The sequence below is a fragment of the Dermacentor albipictus genome, chromosome 3 (genome assembly GCF_038994185.2).
Source record: "Dermacentor albipictus isolate Rhodes 1998 colony chromosome 3, USDA_Dalb.pri_finalv2, whole genome shotgun sequence".
Taxonomy (NCBI): Eukaryota; Metazoa; Arthropoda; class Arachnida; order Ixodida; family Ixodidae; genus Dermacentor; species Dermacentor albipictus.
Window position 1 is genome coordinate 24,115,932 of NC_091823.1, and position 22,136 is coordinate 24,138,067.

Below are 22,136 nucleotides of genomic sequence, written 5' to 3' on the forward strand. Positions count from 1 at the left end.
GGAAGAGAGAGAGAGCAACGAACTAAAGCACTTGCGAGTTTGTCCTTGGATCGGAAGAAAAACATGTCAGTCGCCTCGACGATCGACGCATTATTGTGAGTTGCGTTGTAAAGAACTCTCAAACGCATCATATACGTCTTTCCGCAGCTGCAGTGGAGTCTGGGGCCCCCTCAGCCTCCACTGCACTGTTGGAGCGGGCTAAATGGATTCGTTGAAGAAGCCGTCGGTTTCATCAGCTGCCTCAACTTTGTGAGCCGTGGCCGCACTTTTCGACGCGCCGGTGCCTTGCCTGTGTGGCCGCGGGCTCCGCTTCAGGCCAAGCGGCAGTCGTGCGTTGCACTGGCACTTCGACGGTCACGGTTGACGGTTACGCTGCATTCTAATGAATTCTCGACAGTTTGCGAAGCACGAAGGCAACTTTGTCCGGCGACACCCGCGCGGGCGGGCAGTCGCCGTGCTGCGCAACGACGCTTGCCCGCCGGCCACGTTATCGCAAGCGGCCGGCCGGAGCCGTGACTTTTTCGACGAACCGTGCGCGTCTCACGTACCGCCGCGGAAGGGAAGAGCAACAATGCAACTTGACCAGTGCGGCCTGCCCTGCGAGCGTTTTTTTCGAGCACGCTCTCCAGAGTTCACGGTGGCGGCCTGTCTGGTCGCCTGTACGGCGGCGTGTTTGCTTTCCTGATTCGTGTCCGCTAGGCTGCATCTTCCCTGCCTCGATAGCCGTGGCTCCGCGTTATCCGACTGTGCACCTGAGCGTGCGTCCACGTTCGATCGGTGCGGCCGACCTCTCCCTGGCCGCCACAACGAGTCCCGGCTCCCCTGCTGCGATACCAATGATGGGCCTGTGCGCTTTGTGCGGGAACGAGCCGCCGTGCGGTTTGCCTCGTGTGTGTGCGTCAGTGCCGTTCCAAGGGACTCGCTCTCCCGTCCACTTCTGATCCGTGTGGCGCTTGCCTTTCGTTGATGTCTGGCGGCTCAGTGATAATGCGCGTCCCCGCTTGATTGACTGCCCAGTATTGACTTTATTTGCGCAACTGTCTGCATACCGACGTCGGCCCGTTGCACGTGGCCGTCGCATTTGCGTGTTGCAAAATCTGATCAGTTCTGGCTTGCGCAACGCGACCCACGCTTCGTCTTACGTCGTTGCTATACTCGTCTGCAGTAAAATTTTGTCTGTTCGATCGAGTACGGTTCCTCTTAAAGGGACACTAAAGGGAAGTACTTAATCAATTCAGGCTGTTAAACTATTCTTCGAACTCCAATATAGCTAATTTCGAGGGTCATCACTAGAAGAGGAAATTAACGTCACATATTGAGAGAGAGAGAGAGAGAGAGAGAGAGAATTAACGCTTATTTTAGCCGGCAGATTGGCGGCGAGTCCAACGCCGCCTAGATGGCGGCCAGAAGCCCTTGGGCTCTGGCAGTATCCTCGGCCTGCTGGGCAGCCAAAAGTTGGTTTTCGGTGGCCGAGCTGAGCAGCACGGTCTTCCACTATTCCCCATCCTTAATTTTGCGGCCCTGTCAGAGCGCCCGACGGCAGGCCCAGATAATTTGATCCAGGTCCGCCCTTTCTTGGCAAAATTTACATTTGGCCGAATATTGTTCTAGATGGTAGTGATTATAAGTCAGCGGATTTGAATACGTGTTGGTTGGAAGGGGGCGCCATGTCACTGCCTGCTGCTTATTAAGCGATGTGTGTGAGGGGGGAAAACGCACCATCCCCATCTGTAATGGTTAGTTATCTCCCTGTAGCTAAACATCCGGTCCGCTGTCGGCCCCAGCCCCAGCCGCGGCGCCCCGGTGGCTCGACTTGTGAGTCCTCGAGCCACGGTGTGCTCTGTTGGTTTTAACAGACCCGCTGACCTTAAGATCATCCTCCAAGTTCACTGCAACTATAGACATATTCTGATGTGTATGTTATTCCAAGCTTGTTAAGTATATATATATATACTATATATATATATATATATATATATATATATATGTATATATATATATATATATATATATATATATATATATATGTATGTATGTATGTATGTGTGTGTGTGTGTGTGTGTGTGTGTGTGTGTGTGTGTGTGTGTGTGTGTGTGTGTGTGTGTGTGCCAGTAGGGCTTTGTGGGAATCTTTTTATTGCGATATCGCATGGGCTTCTATGAGTTCTTCGAGCGAGTTGTGGACACGTAAGGCTGAGCCATCGTGCTGAGCCTGATGAGCTCCGCTCGGACATTGAGATATTATTATTACTGTTTTTTTATTCTCGCGCGGTAAACCCAGCGCTGAAACGACACTGCGATGTCGCCGATTTCAAAGTACTTTGTCGTAGTCAGGCTGCTGTGACGGCAGCAGCTGTTCTCGAAAGTTTCTTAGTTCTGTCTTTGACCCCTTTGGCATACAATTCACTGAAAAACTATTTACTGATAGAGAAGACTTACTGATAATGAATTAACTGCGCCGGCGAAGCCGCCGTAAAAAATTCATGATGTTACTGTGAGCAGGAACTTCAACGTGGCGTCGCCACCCGTCTTTCGGTTTCGTGTCTTTTGACTCTCATAAAAGTTCATTTCACGACAGGAGTGGGTTTTCGGGTATCGTAGAAGCTTCATCTACTCGAGCATATCAATTTGCTCTTGTCTTTATTGTCCCACTTCAACGTATGTCGCTTCTCACCGGTTCTCGAGGCTGACTTCCTCGTGCTGTGGCATTGCTGCTGCTGCGCGCTTATTCATCATCATCAGCCATCTTTTTTTTATGTCCACTGGCAGGAAGTAGGCCTGTCCCAGCGATCTCCAGTTACTCCTGTCTTGTGATTCCAGGTTGCGCCTGCGAATCACACCACCTAATTTTCTGCCGTCCTCGACTGCGCTTCCCCTCCATTGGCGCCCACTCTGGAACATTAATTGGCCACCACTTATCTTCCCTGCGCATTACATGGCCTGCATGCCCAGCTGCATTTTTTTCCCCTTCAATGTCACCTATAGAACGTCGGCTACCCCCGTTAGCTTTCTGATCCACACTGCTCTCTTCCCGTATCTTGACGTTAACTACGCCTAACAGTTTTTGTTCCATCGCTCTTTGCGCTTGTTCTCCTGCTTCTTTGTTAACTTCCAAGCTTCTGTTATTTCAGAGCAACCTTTAAGGAACTGCCAATTAAAGCGAGAAACTCCGAGCCCGACCCATTCGCGATGCGTAGTTTACAGCAACGTTTTTGATTGATTGCGTCCTCAGAACGCAGGGAGTGCTACAGTGCACAGCCTTGTGGCTGCTGGAAGCAGCGCGCGTACTTTTCGCGGACGCTTGATGGGCATATGAATGTTGTATAATGTTCTTGAGCTTTACTGTAATGTTCTTAAGCCTTACTATCGCGGCGCATAGGCACCAGCCCCTCAAGCTACGTCCCGCGGCGCTCCTTGAGAATTCAAGAGCGGGCTGATTGCCTCACCGCGAAATCATCCAGCTTTGCGCACCATTAAATCGGGGCGTGGCACTGCGGCCCAGCCTTGTCGCCACTCGGCGCACGAAGAGAAGGAGGCAAACGACGGGGCAGCAGATCATGATGCCGCGCGCGTGTATCATCTATACTCACGCGACACACCTTACATCCCGTCAATCGTCCCCCGCGCTTCTTTGTGGGCGACCACGCGCGCGGCTGATTGAACCGCCGCCGTGTAGTGGAAGGGTTGGTTCGGCTGCCCGCCGATCTCGGGTGTAATTTGATCGACTGGCCTGACCGCGGCTTACTGACAGGGAGTGGGATCTTGTCCAGCGCTTCACTGCTCTTGTCTGTCTTGGACCTTGGCGGGTGTGGGAACTGATCGCCAGGAAGAAAAGGGCGTATGTCTGTGTGTTCGGGTATCGAGAACACAAGAGAAACCACGGCAGAAAGCTTATGAGCTGGAGAATGCGGGACATTAGAGTTTCATTATGTGAGATGAGCTATCATCGTTTATATTTTAGCCTTTCGTTCGCTCCTCGTTCCGCATTGAACACACGCTAATTGACGAAGTGATCTCTGGGCGATAGCGAAAGTAGTTTACATCACGTACGCGACTCTGACCAATTATTAAGAAGCCTAGCTTATGCCGTGGATGGAACTTTTCAATGCGTGGTGCGTCATTCTGTTCTTGCGCGGTGTCAGCTGCCAGAACACTGACAAGTTTGTGCTTGCATCGAAGTAGGTGTGCGTGTGAGGCCATCATATTAGCTGTGTATCTCTACGGTGAAATGAACACACGAGAAGTCAAGTAACTAATTCGTCTGAAAAGCTCTAAGGCTCGGCCTATCCAACCAACACACATAGGTATGTCGAGATACTATGATCTGGCCACATATTTTCATTCGCGTCTGGTTCTTACGTTCTTCTAATCGTTCCACACGTGGGGAAAGCTTCGCATCCCGACGACAGGATGTGCCTTACATGTCAGCCAAGTGTGCCAAAGAGTTCCCATGGTGACGGCATTGACTGAGCAATATTCCGATTGCATAGCGCTGATTTCAATTTTGTTGTTTTGTTGTTCTGATTTCATTTGTAAGTGCTAGTACGATGTTCAGCTCTAGCAGGCTATAAAACAGGGTTGATAGCGAAGTGATAAAGAAGAGCTGCAATGCGAATCTGGACGACTCACAAGAAGGCGAGCATAGTCTCTCTTCACATATCCGGTGAAATGCTTTTGACGTCGCCAATATTTTTGTTCTTGGTTTTCATTGTCCATGTTTGCTGTTTTCGATCCTAGGTGTACAATTGCACCTTGGCTCATTTTGGAATGGCTATTGCGAAGCTGTCAGCAACCCATGCAAAAAAAAAGGTCTGTTTAGAGCCAACAACGACCTCAGCCTCACCCTCAACAACAACTGTGGCAACGAGTTCGGCTGAAGCGGATGCGCTGCCTTATACTGTGTCCTATTCCTCATATCCACGAGCCACTGAGTCTCACGGAAGAAGAAGAAGAAGAAGAAGAAGAAGAAAAACGAAATCTGGGTGGCCTATACAGCAATGCACGCATATTATTCTACGGTCTTGCGGAATGCGACATATCTGCGACGTTGTCTAGTAGTTTACAGCGCGCTTTGTCGGAGGCGCGCTCAGACAGCCGTCACACGTGGCGCGAGTCGGTCCCGTCCTCAATCAGCGGGAACGTACCTGTCACTCACTGTAGAGGCGGGTAGAGTTCCGCTCGGAATGTGGCTGGGCGCCGCCGAGTGTCCCTCGTGTCAACCCTTTGACTGGCATACGCTAGTTGGCGCTGTCCCGCTTGCTTCTCACCGAGCGTTTGGGATGGCGCGCTGGATCTGCACGTACGAAGGGGGAATGCCGGCGCTTTTTAAGCTTAATTAAATGGCCCCTCACCAGGCCACATAGCAAAGTCTGGTTATACGCTGGAAGTTGTTACGTGTCCTCTGGGAGCGTTCTACCGCGGTAATTTTTCACATTGGTTATTTAGCAGCCTAGATAGAAATATTTCAGTGCCGCGAACCCACGATTTCAGGAGGCGAGCGTCACCGCCAAGATAACGCTATCTCCACTTGCTCCCTTCTAGCCTCTGCAAGCTAAATTCCTTCCCTGCGTTCGCCCATACCGGAGCTGGGGGATCGCCGCGAGACGCATACGTTGCGGTCACCCCTCCCCTCCCCCCTCCCACACATATTTTTTTTTTCGTTCTCACTTTTGTGCTGCGCGGCGCACTTCCGCTGACGGTCTCTCTCGCGTGAGCTGTTGCGTTTGTCTCGTTTAATGCTTGATTTTGCGCGCTGTGCACGAGAACACCTGACTAGCGGTATAAGTCAGTCCTACACGAACACTGAGACAGACGCAAACGGATCAAAGAGCATGATCGTGCGCTTGAATTTTATAGAATATGACATAGTTTCGCTCTCTGCGCGCGCGACTGCACGACATGCGAACAAGCAGACGAAACGTAGCGGAAGTACATCTCTTGCTGCGGTGCGAAGTAAAACAAATACACGCAGCCATTCGGTTTGTGTTTTATTATTTAACAATGTCAGATCCTGACTGGAAGCTTACCATTATTATTAAAAAGAAAGGTGTACAATAATTGCATTCTACCGGTGCGGATATATGGGGCATAAACTTGAAAACTGACAAAGAAACTCGAAAACAACTTAAGGACCGCGCAAAGAGTGATAGAGCTAAGAATGTTAGGCATAACGTTAAGAGACGGGAAGAGAGCGGTGTGGATCAGAGAGCAAACAGGGATAGCCGATATTCTAATAGACATTAAGAGAAAGAAATGGAGCTGGGAAGCTCGTGTAATGCGTAGGTTAGGTAACCGGTGGACCATTAGGGTTACAGAATGGGTGCCAAGAGAAGGGAAGCGCTGTCGAGGACGGCAGAAGACTAGGTGGGGGTGATGAAATGAAGAAATTCCCAAGCGCTAGGTGGAATCGGTTGGCGCAGTACAGGGGTAATTGGAAATCGCAGGGAGAGGCCTTCTTCCTGTAGTGGACATAAAATAGGCTGATGATGATTATTATTTATGTAAACCTTAATTCGTCTATCGATGCAACAAATTACACAAATAACAGATGTTGCCTTGAATAACTATCGAAGTCACGAGTCACGAAGAGTGAAGCCACAGCAAAAGCATGTATGTAGGGTCACTAGCACGTGTACGTCATCCCTCCGGCTTGGAGCGCGGCGCCCGCGAGGAGAAGGGCAAACGGCGTTCGGTTTGAAATTTCAGCTCATTCCGCGGCGCGTAGCGCTGTAATACTTAGCAGACACAATCGTTAGCACTCATTATATGCACTGCGTTTCTCAGCTCAAAAGGATCGGGCGTGGTGAGGGGCCCTTTAAAGCATTTTGTTCTGTCCTCGCAATATTATCGCGACGACTCTCGGTGTTTGCGTCGCTTAGTGTATAATGTGGTGCGTTCATGACTAGCATGCATGACTAGCATGCATAACTGGTTTTATCGATCGCTTGGGTAACCCGCGTGCTTTCTTTTCAAAGCATTTTGCTATATATATATATATATATATATATATATATATATATATATATATATATATATATATATATATATATATATATATATATATATATATATCGATTTAAGTGTACTCTCTGAATCCTTCGTGGTCCCGGTCACGGGCATCATCGTCGTGTTTGCCTAGGCAGAAGAAATCGCCGGAAAACTCTCTACTCGTAGACTGATCCCGTGTCTGCGACGGGTCGGCCGCTTCGTTAGCATGCATTGCTCTGTGCGTTAGCCGACAGTCGAGCGAATCTTTACCACTCTTCACTCTTAGAAAACGTGTCTTCACTCTTGAAAAGTGTAAATTTCCTTCTGCGGCGCGGCATCGTATACAATGGGAATCGCGGTGCAGCATCTTCGTTTTAGGGCGTCCGAGTTCCCGTCGCTTTCACTGCTCGAGGCGTATATGCCTCACTCGCTTCAGGAAAGCCGTAGCTGCTCGTGCCCTTGCCGCCGTAGCCTAGGCCCCGACTAAAGGAGAGAGTTATTCTTAGCGGCCGCGAGTCGACCTTGAGGCGGATAGCTTCTAGGTTTGGCCGCTTTGATGGACAATAACTTTCCTATCGATGCAACGGGGCCACCGGGACGAAACGACCTGTTACGCAGCGCCGAGGCGCTCGTTCGCCTTCTCCGGCATTTTACTCTCTCTCTCTCTCTTCCCCTACTTAGTGGCGCTGGTATCGAAGGCGGCGTCTTCGCTCCACTGGCACGCTGTTGGCGTGTTCCTCCTTTATGGCTACCGCCCGCCTCGCTGGCGTCGGCGACCTCCCCGCAGCGCCAAATATACGCGGCGGGCTTTGCACCACGCATGAGTGACCGTTTACGCTGTAGCTATTTAGCCATTTGACCGGCGCACGTAAAGTGTGCGCGTGCTTTGCTACAGCGGGCGATTTTACTTTTATTGCGTTCTTTTTTTTTTTCATGGCGTAGTTCTCGAGGTGCACCTTTCGCGCCGTCGTGCTCTCTTCCCTCCTTGGCCGAGCGTGCTATTTACCTTTTCAATAAGTTGCCTAATGATGATCGCCGAGCGGTGCCCCCTTCCAGCTCGCTTCCCGTGCGTGAGTTCCGCGGGCCCAGCTTGTACCTCTCGGGTATGAGCCCCGTGCACGCGTGTGCGTACTCGGGCCACCTCCTCCCCCTCTCCGGACTCTTTCCTGGCCGAAAGTCTGATGGCGGCCTCGAGGGTCAAGTGTCTCGCTCGTCTGCGGGGCTGACTTCGCCCCTCCTCGCGTTCGGTGGTGCAGGACCACCCGTGAGTCGCGAGCCCCGAGGCGCTGTTTTGCTTTAGTCGGTGTTTTTCGTCCACTTTCTTCGATCTGGGAGAAGAGCCTCACGACGCTTTTGCTGCCGCTTCTGGGGAGGAGACGGGGTGAGGAGGACAGCTGGCCGTTTGGCCCCTGCGCTGCTGCTGCTGCTGCCACCGAAGATTGGGGACACGGTGTTATTATTTTTCCGGGTGGTCCGTTGCCGACGTCGCACTCGTACGCGATTGTTTTTGCTCGCCCCCGCCCTCTTTGGTCCTGCGCTGCACAGTACCGTGATAGAGCCGTATTCGCTCGAGACAAAAGCGAAAGAAGCGGAGTCGGGTAGGCCGTTTTGTTTTTGGGGCGCGGCCCGCGTGGAGGTCACTTTCGACGGGAGGTGCTGTTCTGGAGTCTTCTTCCTTTCCGTTTGCCGCGCTGTCTCGCCACACAGTTGTAATGGATGTCTGTACTATAGGCAGTAGGTGGGCTGACCGACCTCTTCCTCCATGTGCCCGTTGAGCGATACGTGCAGCCTTGCGGGGTCGTTTATTCTTTGTTTTCGTACCCATCTTGACAAACGGTTGCTGTCGTGCGCTGTTTTCAAGGCGGAGAAGCAACTTTCGCTTTTGAGCGCTCCCGCCAATCACTTTAACCCCCCTGCTCCTTCTCCACTCCTTCTGCAACGCCTGCCCTTGCTATTTCCAGTGACACCTGCAGGCTTCACTTATTTTCAGTACTCGATGGTCGTTTAAGGATCAGCGATAATGTCTCAATTTGTTGGCGGAATGACGGCTGGACCAATGCCGCAGCCAATTGGAACCACGACATGACACGAGAAAAGCTCGGCGCTGTTGAGGAAGCAACCGTACCCGATTGATGTTTTAATTATTATTATTATTATTATTATTATTATTATTATTATTATTATTATTATTATTATTATTATTATTATTATTATTCGGTTTAAGAACGTTCACACATTCGATAGAGAGATAAAGAAGCGAAGAAGCAGGCTGGCAACTGCAGGGGCACAACGACCCTGTCTATTGTTCAGGAAGGAAGGGATACAAACAAACAAATGGAAGGTAGGAAGACGGGAAGGAGAAAAAGTTAAACGAACAAGATGGTAGATCTAAGTTGCGAACCTGGCTAACGATTGAGTGTTGACCTGTGAAGGCTCGGTCAATCGCCTGTGGTTTTTATCGTTGGCGTGTTGAGCGTTGGCGTTAGTATAGGTTGTACAACGGGGCAGTCCTGGAGTTTGCTCGATGTGTTGGGGAGCCTCCCACACTCGCTGTGCTGAGATGTGCACTATTCGTCCGTGATGTAATGTAGAACGTGTTAGCTACGTTGCGTTTGGGCCTGACGCCATATTTAACTGCCGTTTTAACCTGTGTAGTTGTTCTTTGCTTTAGTCTGGCAGCTTTAGTTGGTTTTAAATATTTTAATCAATATGCGCCTTTTAGAGCTCTGGATAGTCGCGGAGGTATATAATGTGATTCACCGTTTTCTTTTTGTATGTGTGTGTAAAATTTACAAAAAAAATTACGATGTCCGTGCTTGTGACCGTTGCGCGCATCGTGTTGCCGCCGTGTTGGCCGATGTGTTACGCGAGGCTTTCCAAAAGCGGTTTCGTTGTGCCACGCAACTGCTGTGGGAATAAGAAATGCAGCAGGGGAGCTGCGAAGGCTGCGATGGCCGCGCAGCATCGCCCGTAGGCAGTGTTCTCGCATGCGACGGCCTTCGCGGCCAGACGCGCGGCCTTGGCGAATAGCTCGGCACCGTGGATGTGCACCGGAGAGCGGCAGCAGCAGCAGCCCGCTGGAAACCCGATACCTCGCGCGTCGACGGCCGTGCTGGCCTGGCTGGTTCGTTCCCCTCGACGGTCGAGCACGCGTGAGCCTCGGGCAGCAGTGCGCGGCTGAGTTCGTGCCTGCGGGAACTGGGCGCCGCTGCGTCGGATAGCATGCGTGCCCATACACACGAACTGCGAAGTGCGCTGGGCCGTAGAACGATGTGCCGCGTTCGCGCAGGCACGCCGCGCGAGTGTTGCACCGACTCTTTCGTTGAAGGCAGCCGAGAGGTGGCGTGGCCGCGCGTTCCAGCCCGAAGACGAACCTGCGCTCGTTTCTTCGCTAAAACAAGAGGCGCTACGTGCTCGGCTTTCCTCGACCGGCGGGGTCCTTGACTGAGGGGCCTATAGCTCATCGCACGTGTCTCTTTTCTGAATAAAGTTTACTGCTACTACTCGGAAGAGGACGCATAGTGCTTCTCCCTCTAGTCGTTAGCTGTCGGAGGTATCTGATCGTAGTGTACCTGCTCTATATTAAGGTCGCAAGGGGTTAGTGTCATGGAGAGCGGGACCGTACATCTATCTTCGGCGTAGGAACGATAAGCAAGCCACTGCAGCCAACTGCGTCGCGAATGTTTGTCTAGTGCATTCTGCAGGCCGCCTTCAACGAGAGGAATTGGAACGAAACAGGAAAAAAAAGAAAAGAAAGGCGTGACATGAACCTGCGAGCCCTCCAGAATCCAGCACCATTCGACATCGACCGTGTGCGCCATACTCGGTGTATGCGCGCGTTCATGCATTTCCCAGGCTGCGAACCCGGCTGGGCCTCTCCTTGTTTGTCATTGGGAGTTTACACAACGTTACGACGTGGACCGCCATAAATCAAAGCTGTGCCTGTTTGCATTTTATTTCTTTCCCGCCTGCGATCAGGAGCCAGACTTCTCGCGTCCGGTCCTCTCCCCCCTTGGCTTTCTTCGGTGTTTGCCTGCGGCGCTCATGAGCGCCTCGGCCCCTTGGGGTCTGTGTGTGGCGCCGCTCGAAGATAGGGGGAGTTGCTTGGGTCCACTCCGTGGCTTCGCCCCTAGCGCTCGTTTGAGTCTTGGCGGCGGCATATCGGTGCGGTGATGAGTGATCACCGACATGTTCGCTCACGAAAGAACGTGATGAAGATTGCGGCAGGCAATTTACTTGGAATAAAGCTTGGCTTTGGTATGCCGTCGTATTGCATAAAATAATTTCAACGGCGTTACATATTTTGTATTATGGAACATTTTTTCCCCCAGCTAATATGCCTGCCTTCTCTTTCTATTTTCTCTTCTCTCCCCCTGAAAATTGGTTTGTATTTATATTCCGTTTACTCCGCGCGCAAACGGACTCTGCTATGCTTTCTGCAAAGGTTGGCATGCATGTGCTACAGAGCATCCGTCGTGTTTGCGGGGGCGTCAGGGCGGGGTCCCTTGTGCCGCCACACCCGCAGGTCTTCGTATTGCGACGAGCACCCCCTCGCCTAGTGCTTGACTTTGTATGGCTGAAATAATGTTCATGAAATAATGTTTATGAAGGAAGTAGGCGACGATGAATGCTGCTGGAAAAGTCTGCTCGTACCTGAAGGGCCCCTAACAACGTCTGGCCAATTTGGACAAGCGCACAGCCTACAACGCGCGCTAACGATCGTGTTTGCAAAGAATTACATCGCCAAGCGCCGGGGAAAGGTCTGAAATTTCAATCCGAACTCAGTTTTCCCTTTCTCTCACGGCGACCGCGCTCCAACTGGACGGTGACGTAGTCGCGTCCCTACACATACGTAGTCGGGTCCGCAGTGTGACGTCGCTCGTGGTAACACGTGACTTCGAGAGTTATTCAAGGCAACATCTGTTATTTGTGTGATCTGTTGCTTGAATTGACGAATTGAAATTTAGAGAAATAATAAAAGAAGAAAACGGAATGTCTGCGTGTTTTTTTTTTGTTTTACTTCGCACCGAAGCAAGAGCTGTACTTTCGCTTCGTCTGCTTGTTCCCACGCTCGCGCAGTCACGTGCAAAGGTACCGAAACTATGCCATATTCTACCGTGTTCCAGTGCGTGATCATGCCCTGCGACCCGCTTGTTCTGCCTCCGTATTCGTGTAGCACTGAATTATAACGTTAGCCATGTGTCCTTGTGCACAGCGCGCAAAATCGTCCGCTGCGCGAAGCGAGATATCGCAACAGCTCGCGCACAACGCCATCAGCAAAAATGCGCCACACCGAAAAAGAAAAAGCGAAGAGAAAAAAAATTACCGACGATTACGTTACTTCCTAATGCGAAATTTGAGCGCAGCAAATAAGCTGTTTCACCTTTTCGATAGATTGAGGCAAAGAAATCGAGCAACACATGTATGCGCTATCACAGAATTTTTTTTTTATTTTTCACACGTATTCCTTTAACAAAGACTCCACTAACAGTTCTTGACAGTCATGAAGGAAGCTTTGTGGTCGGAGAAATAGACTGATATATGTTCGACTTGGTACACCAATGCTTGATTCTCAAAGACGAGATCTATACAAGTGCCTCGCGAGGTTGTCACAGCCGTGGGACGCGTTACGAGCGAGAGGAACGGGATGTTCTCCCGCATAAGTGTTAGGAAATTGCTGTTTGTCTTTATGTCAACATTAAAGTCCCCCACTACTAACATCGGTGTGGATCGATGGACGGTTAATGCGAGTTGCAGGAAGTGCACGACGTCTTTCGTGAGTGCGGTAGGGGCGAACGGCAGCGGCAATTTCGGCTCGGGCGGTGCACATATACAGATCCGCCGCCACCGATCTGGCTCTCTGATTGCCACCGCACAGGGGTTGTATTGGAGGAGGAGCGAAGAAAGGAATTAAGTTCGAGCCGGCGCTTTGACAACCGGAGACTCGCAGGAAGAGGGGGAGGGGGGCGGCGTGTACACCCAGCGGCAAACGATGGGGGCAGAAGCGCGCGCAGCAAGCGGACAACACGATAAAGGGAGGAGGGAAGAGATAGCAGCGACTGACTGATGCCGCTGACGCCGATAGTGAGTCAACCCCAGCTGCGGAGTTGGTTTCAGGGACAACGCCGCCGACGCCGACACAAACAATATGATACCCTCGCTTCCGCAGCGCTAAGAACCAGGTCTAGCCGTGGGAAGGTGGTCACGTATTCGTCGACGTGCCGGGGCCTACGTGAAATAACCGGCGCGTCGGCAACTGAAGAGCACCCTATCCGCCACACAAGAACAGGGGGGGGGGGGTCCCTTTCCTCCTCTTTCTGCATGGCGGCGACGGTGTTCTATGCAGTCACGTTATCTTGACTCTCTAGCGGCGTTAGCGGCATCCAGCGGTATCAGTCGGTCGCTGCTAGCGCTGGGGGGGATGAAAGGGGGGCGGAGCTGGTTACGAGGCCGACGACAACGCCGACGACGACGCGAAACCCAGGAACGGACGCCAAAGAGCTGCGCTCTAAAATAAAGGCGGGACCCGTGACGTAGGCGTCACGCGATCCTCAAGGCCCGGTATGAGAGAACGCGCAGAAGGAATTTCGCTTGCGGAGGCTAGACGCGGCGAGTGGAGAGTGTCTCGCTATGCAGTGGAGCTCGCTTTAGGAGGAGGAGGAGGAGGAGCAACATTTATTAAAAAGAAAGGACAAGCAGGTGTTTTCTGCTTGTGCGGGAGGCGCCCTTAGTCCAGGGCTCCTGCGGCTCTTGCTGTCTCCCGGGCCCGTCGCACCAGTTGCTGCTGGTTACGAGGGTCCGAACTAGTCAGCACGGCCTCCCACTGCTCGGGTGTGGGGTTGGGTATTTGCGGGGCCGCCTTCACGTTGGGGCATGCCCATGTGGTGTGATATAGCGAGGCGTATTCATTACAAAGGGGACATTTGTATGAATATAGTGTTGGGTGTATTGCGTGTAGTCTGCTTAAATGGGGGTATGTGTTTGTTTGTAGTTGTCGCCATGTTACGGCATCTTCACGTGAGAGGGTCTTGTGTGGAGGCGGGTATTGTCGTCTGTTTAATCTGTGGTGTTGTAGTATGGCGTTGTATTGTAAAGGTACGGGCTCCATGGATGCGGCCGTATCCCTCTCTTGTGGCGCCCGGGAGGCATGAGCTCGGGCTACAGCGTGCGCACGCTGATTTCCACGGAGGGACTCGTGTCCTGGAGTCCACACTATTTCAACGTCCGGGAATTGGGAGGCTTGTTTGAGGAGTCGGTGGGCGATTGAAGATATTCTGCCTCTCGCGTAGCTACGGCAAGCCGCCTGGGAGTCAGTAATAATTGTGACGTACTCGTTGGTTGAACTAGAGATGATGGCCAAGGCGATGGCTGTCTCCTCCGCTACGAGGGCGCTGGCAGTGCGGACCGTCATCGAGACCACCTCTTGTAGGTTATAGTCGACAACGCTGGCCGTCATGGCTGCTTTTTGGGGGTACTGCGCGGCATCTGTGTATAGTGTTGTGGGGAGACTGCCATATTTTGTCTGTAGAGTTTTTGCGCGAGCTTGGCGACGATCGGCATGATGTTCCGGGTGCATGCTTCTGGGGATAGGGGCTACCTTGATGTGTTCCCGGAAGTTGGGGGCCAGATGAATTGCTTGTTCGTGGCCTTTGCCGTGTGTGGGGTAGCCTAGGCGCGTTAGGACTGCTCTTCCTGTTGGTGTAAGGGCTAGTCGTTCTCGTTGGCTTGTGAGGTGGGCGTCTATAATTTCTCTTATATTATTATGGACTCCTAGGGCTTCAAGCTTGAGTGTCGCTGTTCCCGGTGGAAGGCCGAGCGCTTGCTTGTAGGCTTTCCGAAGAAGTACGTCTAATTGATCTAGTTCCTTGGGAGTGAGGGGCAAGTACGGGACAGCGTAGGCAATGCGGCTGATTATCAGGGCCTGGACGAGCTGTATAATGTCGTCTTCTTTCAGTCCGTATTGTTTGGTTGTGATACGGCTGACCATTCGCATGATTTGGAAGGTGGTCTGCTTGAGACGTTGGATGGTGTATGCGCCTCCGCCGTCCTGTTGTATGTGGAGTCCGAGAATGCGGACGCGGTTTACTGTGGGTATTTCTTTGTTGTCGAGGGTGAGTGTGATGTGGGGTAATTCATTGAGTTTTCTTCGTGATTTATGTCGAACGACTAATAGTTCTGACTTCTCGGGGGAGCACCGGAGACCACTTGTTTTTGCATATTGCTGGACGACGTCGGTCGCTTGTTGAAGGGCGTCTTGTTTCTCTCCTTCGGAACCAGTGGTGGTCCAGATAGTGATGTCATCGGCGTATATTGCATGCCTGATTCCTGGTATTGCGTTGAGTTTGTCAGGTAATTTCATCATAGCAATATTGAAAAGGGTCGGTGATAGAACAGCACCTTGTGGGGTTCCTTTGTTGCGAGTAGGTAACGTCGGGGTTCTGAGTGAGCCAATGCCTATTGTGGCCGTGCGGTTGCTTAGAAAGGCGCGTATATAATTGTAAGTATTACGACCACAGTTCGTGAGGCTTAGGTTTGTAAGGATGGTATGGTGAGCCACATTGTCGAAAGCGCCTTTGAGATCGAGTGCTAAAATAGCTCCGGTGTTGTGCGGTGAGATGTGTTCAAGGACTTGTTCCTTCAGCTGAAGAAGGATGTCGTGGGTAGAAAGGTGGGGCCGGAATCCGAACATTGTTTCGGGAAAGAGGTCGCTGGATTCTAAGTAAGGTTGAAGCCGGTTCAGAATGACATGTTCCAGAAGCTTCCCTAGGCATGAAGTCAATGAGATTGGTCTCATATTTTCTAAACTGGAGAGTTTGCCTGGCTTCGGAATGAGAATGATGTCCGCGTGCTTCCCGTCTGCTGGTAGCGTACCCGCTTCCCAGTGATGATTAAAGAGGTCAGTAAGAGATTGAATGGTGCCATCATCCATATTGCGCAGGAGCTTGTTGTTTATTTTGTCCTTGCCTGGGGTGGTGTTTCGTGTGAGTGCATGGAGTGCTTGTTGCACCTCAGTGATAGTGATCGGCTTGTCGAGGTCGTAATTGTCACTCCCGCTGTAGGTTGGAGGTTGTCCTTGTGGGGGTTCGAAATCGCCTATGTACCGCGCCCGCAACTCCTCCAGGATTTCGTCATCAGAACCCGGATGGTTGTGGAGGATACGTTGAATTGTTTGCTGGCTAATTGCCTTGCTTTGTGTGGGGTCAAGAAGATGGCGTAGCAGCGACCATGTTTTGGCCGTGCTAACATTACCCTGCAACTTGTTGCATAGTTGTCGCCAGTTGTGACGGGTGAGCTCCCCAGCATAACATTCCGCGGTTGCCGTGAGTTTCGCTATACGTAGTTTCAATTTACGATTATGTTTTTGGCGCTTCCATCTCCTAACAAGGCCTCGACGTGCTTCCCAGAGGTGAAGAAGGTGCGGGTCTACGGCCGGTATGTCTGTGGTGAGTGTGATCTGTTTTGAATGTCTGGCTACGTCTTGTAGGAGCTCTCGTACCCACTGCTCGAGATCCATAATACCGGTTGAGGAGTCACCCGCTCGCTCTTTGCGAAAAGCTGTCCAATCTGTGAGCGTTGTCTTTTTTATCGGGTGGCGTGCATGCGTAACGTTCAATGTGGTGGAAAGTATGCAGTGATCACTGCCCAGAGTTTCCTCCGTGTTGTGCCAGGCAGCTTGCTGTATCCCTTTAGTGAGGGTGAGGTCAGGGCATGTATCACGGGAGACGCTGTTTCCTAGACGTGTGGGGTATGCGGGATCTGTGAGGATGGTGAGACGGTGCTGCTGTATGGTGTACTGGAGTGCAGTGCCTTTTGATGTGGCTGTCGTGTAGCCCCATGCCTGGTGAGCCGCGTTGAAGTCGCCTACAATCAGCAGACTATTATTTTTGGCTATGCCAATCGCTTTAGTCATCAAGTAGTCGAACTTGGCCTGCTTCTGCTTGGGTGGGCTGTATATATTCAATATGAAAAGGCTCTTTCGGCCTCGTTGGAGCGGCAGGATCTCAATTAGGTTATGATCGACATCACTGCCGTCTATTGTATGTTGTGTGGTTGTGAGTGTTTTAGCTGTAAGTGTGGCCACGCGGCTTTCAGGCGTGGTGGTATATGTGTTGTAGCCAGATTGAGTTGGGTGTGTGCCTGTTTCCTGTAGTGCGATTACGCTTGGTGTCGTTTTGGCATTACTTATGTACTGTCTTAGTGACCCTTGCTTGCGTTTGTAGCTGCGGCAATTCCATTGCCAGATTATGAGTGGGTTTTCGTTCCTGTGGTTGGGTTTGCTATTCGTCCTGGCTGACGGGTGGATCGGCAGGGTGTCCCTGCTCTACTTCCTGTTGTACTAGTGTTCTAACTTTCTTGCGTCGCTGATCTTTTGCGAGCCGTGTTTCTTCAATAACACTTGCCAGTTGCTGGATGCTTTGTTGCATTGCTAGGAGCTGCCGTTGCAGTACATCAACTTTCTCCTCGACTTGTGCGATTTCTGTCGGTTTTGCTGATTCCGCGAGAATCATCGGTTCAGAACGTTCTGAAGATGATGGCATTGAGGGTGCGGTTATTGGTGTGGAATGCTGAGTGGCAGTACGAGTGGCGTATAGTTCTGCAATCTGCGTGCGAAGTTTGTTGTTTTCTTCATGAAGGCGTTTGTTTTCTTCTCTGATGGCCTTTAGCTCAGCTAGAATTTGCAGTTGAACATCAGTATTGTTTATGGGTGAAGAATTGTGTGGGGTGGGTGCTGTGTGTAGACGCGATGACAGGGTGTTGTCTTGGTGGGCTGTGTGAGAGGGGAAAAGCCGTGCTGACCAGCTCACCGCTTGTGGTCCCGGTACAGCAGGTCCGCTGAAGTTCCGGGTCCCTCTTTGTTGGTTCCGCGAGCAGGAGCGAGACCTGGAGCGGGAACGCCTCCGTTGCTGGTCTGTACGTGACCGAGACTTCGACCGTGAGTAGTCCCGGCGGCTGGTCCTTTGGGATGCTGAAGATGCCTTCTTCAGTCGATCAGGGCACTCCTTGGAAGCCGTAGGATGAGGCCCCTGGCATAAGGCGCACCGGGGGTGACAGGGGTGGTCCTGAGTGGGGTTCCGTGTACCACACTGGGGGCATACGATTGCCTCTGGAGTTGGGCATACATCGGTCCGGTGGCCGACTTGGTGGCAGATGCGGCAGAAATGCGTGGTTGGTCGGTATGGTTTGCATCGCATTTCACCGCTGTAGTATCGCACGTAGAAGGGTACAGCCTTGCCAGTGAGTGTGATCACTGCCGTAGCAGTTTGTCCGAGCATACGGGCATGTAAGATTTCTCGGCCAGGTGCATAGAGTCCGTTAAGGAGGACTTCTGTGGGAGTTCCTGCAGGAATGCCGTGAATGACCCCTTTGACGGAGCTGTCGGGTGCCGCCACGTATGCCGTGACTGCAAATTCTCGACCGCCCAGGTGAATTGTAGAGATGCGACGGATGCTCATAGCTAGCTCTTCGTTTGGTGTGCTAGCAATAGCGATGTTTTGTATTGCGTCAATTCTTACTGTAAGGGTCCGTACGTGCTCAGTAGTGGGGTGCTGACATGCCAGCTTGATGCCTTCAGCAACCTGTGGCGTGGTCCAGGTGGCAAGGTTGAGTCCTTATCGGGGGCGGATGATTACCTTGAGGTCATTTCGGGGTAGCGGTGGTAGTTGGGCTTGTCGGGGAACCGATGGCTGTCGGGGTTGGAGGGGTGGATTGGTGGAAGTCGATGTTTTCTTCCGACCGTACTTAACAGTGAGCCAGTCTCCGCCGGCAGGTTCATCAGGAAGTGGGATTTGTGCGTGCTCGAGATTCATCTCGGTGCCATCATTGGTGGCCATTGGTGCGCCGAAGTGGGCCAAGGTCTTTGGCTGGACCGTACCCGTCGTTAGGCTTAGCTGGGCGGGCGCCTCTTGCGAAGTTCAGAGTCCGGTAATTCGTGAAGCAAGCGACTCACAGTATTTCTTTGGGTGTCCACGTGTTCCGCTCGACGTAAGGAGTCGAGTGAGGCTGGTTGTGGCGGCGCTGACGTCAATTATCCAGGGTTTAGCGATGTAAAGGCGGAACCCATGTGCGGTGCAACCGTGCGCAGCCTCTTCTTCTTCTTCCCCCTCTCGCTTTAGGAAATCATGGGTTCGCGGCACTGAAATATTTATATCTCAGCTATTAATGAGCCGACTGGAAAAATTTTTCCGGCAGAACGCTTCCTAGAGGACACGTAACAACTTCCAGCGTATAACCATTTTGCTATGGGGCCTGGTAAGGTGCCCTTTAAGAGTTTAATTGCGGCGAATAGTAGGACAACACGACATGGCTTGCCCTGTTTTAACTAACGTGTTGTCGCGGTTCACAGTTAAGTAGGCAAATAATGATAACTTGATCAGAAAAAAAAGAATAAGAAATTGTTGCGCTGCCTGGCATACAGCGTACCGTGAAGGGTCAAATGTCACAAGGTGGCTTTTTACCCTTTTTTTTTATTATGCTTTACAAAGGAAATGCTGCTACACGCGAGCTTATTTTCGACTCCAATGTATTCTCGCACTTTCGACTGTTGAGCTGTCGTAGCTTCGGCTTGCCGGACTGATTCTCCGGAGCCAGCAGCGTCGGCCCGAACCAACAAGTGCCCCGAACACTGCGAAAAGCTGACTACTACTCCAACGAGATTCGTAGCAATTACTTTACCAAAGCGTCACTGCGCGAGAACCTTTAAGCTGCGCTGCCACAAGCATTGTCAACCACGCCCAGCTTTCTGTTCAGTGGACCAGTACAGTGGACGCTTGTTGCACTCTGCCTGTTTTCATCGTTGCAATGCGTCACGGTCGCCAAAGAACGTTCAGTGTGCTCCTGTCTTACATTGTGTTTTATACTGAGAAATAAGTGAATTACGAACGCGCACCCCGAGGAAAAAAAAAAAGAAAAGTCACGCAACGGGGCCACTTTATCGTCATCAATAGCCCGCGTGCACAAGCCTCCCAACTGTCCCGAATTTTTCGTAAAGTTCACGAATTCTGGTTTCTTCTACGATTTGATGACTATGTTTCGTCAAGCTTTACGAAAAACGAATTGCGTTCGCTTAGATGTGTTGCGAGTCGTTCTCCGACCATTCTGTATGATGGTGAAAAGACATCAAAAAGCCGCCTGCTTCAAGCAAGTTTATTCAGGGATGTGCCTGAAACAAGCGAAATCGGCAACGGGGAAGTCGCTGAAGAAGTCACCGTGTGTTGCATGTCAGCTTGTACTGCTGCAAGTCTGTGGCGCCTATAATTTAAACATCGATAGTAGAGTGCGTATGTGTCCTGCAGGAGATTTGTGCTCAGGGTAAAATTAAATACAATTGAAATGAAACGTTACCTCCTTAACCTCCAATGCCACACGGCACTTGGCACACGTTTCGAATTGGCCTAAAGTTAAAAAAAAAGAAAAGGTGATGGCATAAATTTTACTTCGCGCTCTCGATCAATCGAGCTGTATAAGCTTCATAGCTTAACTGCGGAGTCGTCGGCCACCTAAAATGAAAGAAGAAAAGCGCAATATTTTCTCGTCTGTACTCCTTTAATGAGAGCTTCCCCATCTCGTCCTTTAGGCCTTTTCAGAATGTTCTGTATACTACATAGCTATAAAAACGACGAAGTGAAAGTACCATTAAGTCAGCTTAATTTGTTCTTGCCATTGTTCTATCGCGCTTTTGTATGAGCTGCCCAGAAGGGCGCCCCAGAGAGACGAGGAAAGTCGGTGTCATTTCTCAGCAAGATAATTTTCACTGAAAGGTAGATTCACGGGAAAGTCCCGTCGGGTCGTTTTAGTGGCTTGATTGAAATATGTGGAGATGGAGTGCGTCCAGCCTTTACAGAAACTGATCTGGTAATGTGGCACGGGATCAAAAGAAGACGTTGCTTCAACGTGGAGCTTCGCAAGCGGGCTGTCCATAATGTAACGCACCTGATATTTAATATCTTTCAATCCCCCTCACATCCCCAAGCAGCCAGAGTTGAAATTTATTCATTCATTTCAAACTAAATTCCGCACTAGGCTTTCAGACAGGTCGATTGTTGTCCCTATCTCCCAAAGTTGGAGCGGGATGACAGACCGATGAGAAGACCAAATAGCATCACTGAAAGCCAACGCTCATTTGTCGTATGTGGACTGTAAGGACGGTGGCGTTTTGCGTGAGGCATTTCCTCGCGAGTCGTTTTCTTGTTGATGACAAACAGCGGCTGGAATTCACGTGACCTCCTCACGGAGAAATGGCCGTAAATATTTATCCGTGGTGGACGAAATTGATGTTGATCATCCGATCGGCTTCGGCCGCAGTGTCCCGACAGGTGTCACCTCATTTGCCTTTAAGGAACAGCGGCTGGGCTGACATCTCGCGGCGCAAGATACAAGTGACCAGTCAAGCGGGTGTTTCTCACTCAGTAGTCCAAAGGGAGATGTGTATCTACGTCTCAGAGCAGCGGAAAACGACACCAGAGGCATGGTTTCTCATTCACTAGTCAAAAACGCATATACTAAAATAAATGTAAAACAAAACGATCTGTGGTTCACTGCTAACTACTCAGTTTTCATGTAATAGCTCTAGTAAGTAACGGGAAAAACAAGAACTTTAGTGTAACGGTTGTTCTATGATCATGCTTTTAGTTGCGAGGTAATGCCGTTATCGAATCTCAAACGGAATCTACATGTCTATGCTGAAGAATGTTTTATTTTTTTCTCGCCCCGCTTATAACAAATCGAAGTTTATCGAGTACTTTCGTCGTCTTCGCTTCCTAAACAACAATCACAAAGGCCTTCCGAACTCACCCCAAGTCCACCTTGCGAAATATCGAGGCGCCTATGACCGCTCTGCGGTCTGGGGGCGGCGCAATTTGCTCTCTACAATGGGAACCTGTCCACGGATGCTCGGAGATAAGGGCGTTCGCTTTCTCAGTGCTACACCTCGTTCGGAGTCCCCTTGCACCCGCTGCCACGAGGCCTTAGTGCCGAGCATCTTTCATCGTGCCACCACCCCTGCAGTTCTAAAGCTGCCGGGCGGACGCCGGTCACCTGCGTACAAGCACTAGCGGCGGAATAGCGCCCCCCCCCCCCCCCCCCTTGCTGTTTCGACATCAACTGCGACCCCGCCGACCAGGCTGGCGCAAAGTTCACGACTGCGCTCGCTGG

General features: G+C 51.2%; 2 protein-coding genes across 3 annotated transcripts in view; both read left to right on the forward strand.

The window, feature by feature from the left end:
• LOC135903923 (RWD domain-containing protein 2A) overlaps positions 1 to 22,136 on the forward strand; it is a 481,045-nt gene that overhangs the window by 108,737 nt on the left and 350,172 nt on the right. The gene's annotated exons all lie outside the window — the stretch shown is intronic.
• cv-c (crossveinless c) overlaps positions 1 to 22,136 on the forward strand; it is a 448,361-nt gene that overhangs the window by 67,216 nt on the left and 359,009 nt on the right. The window lies entirely within an intron of this gene.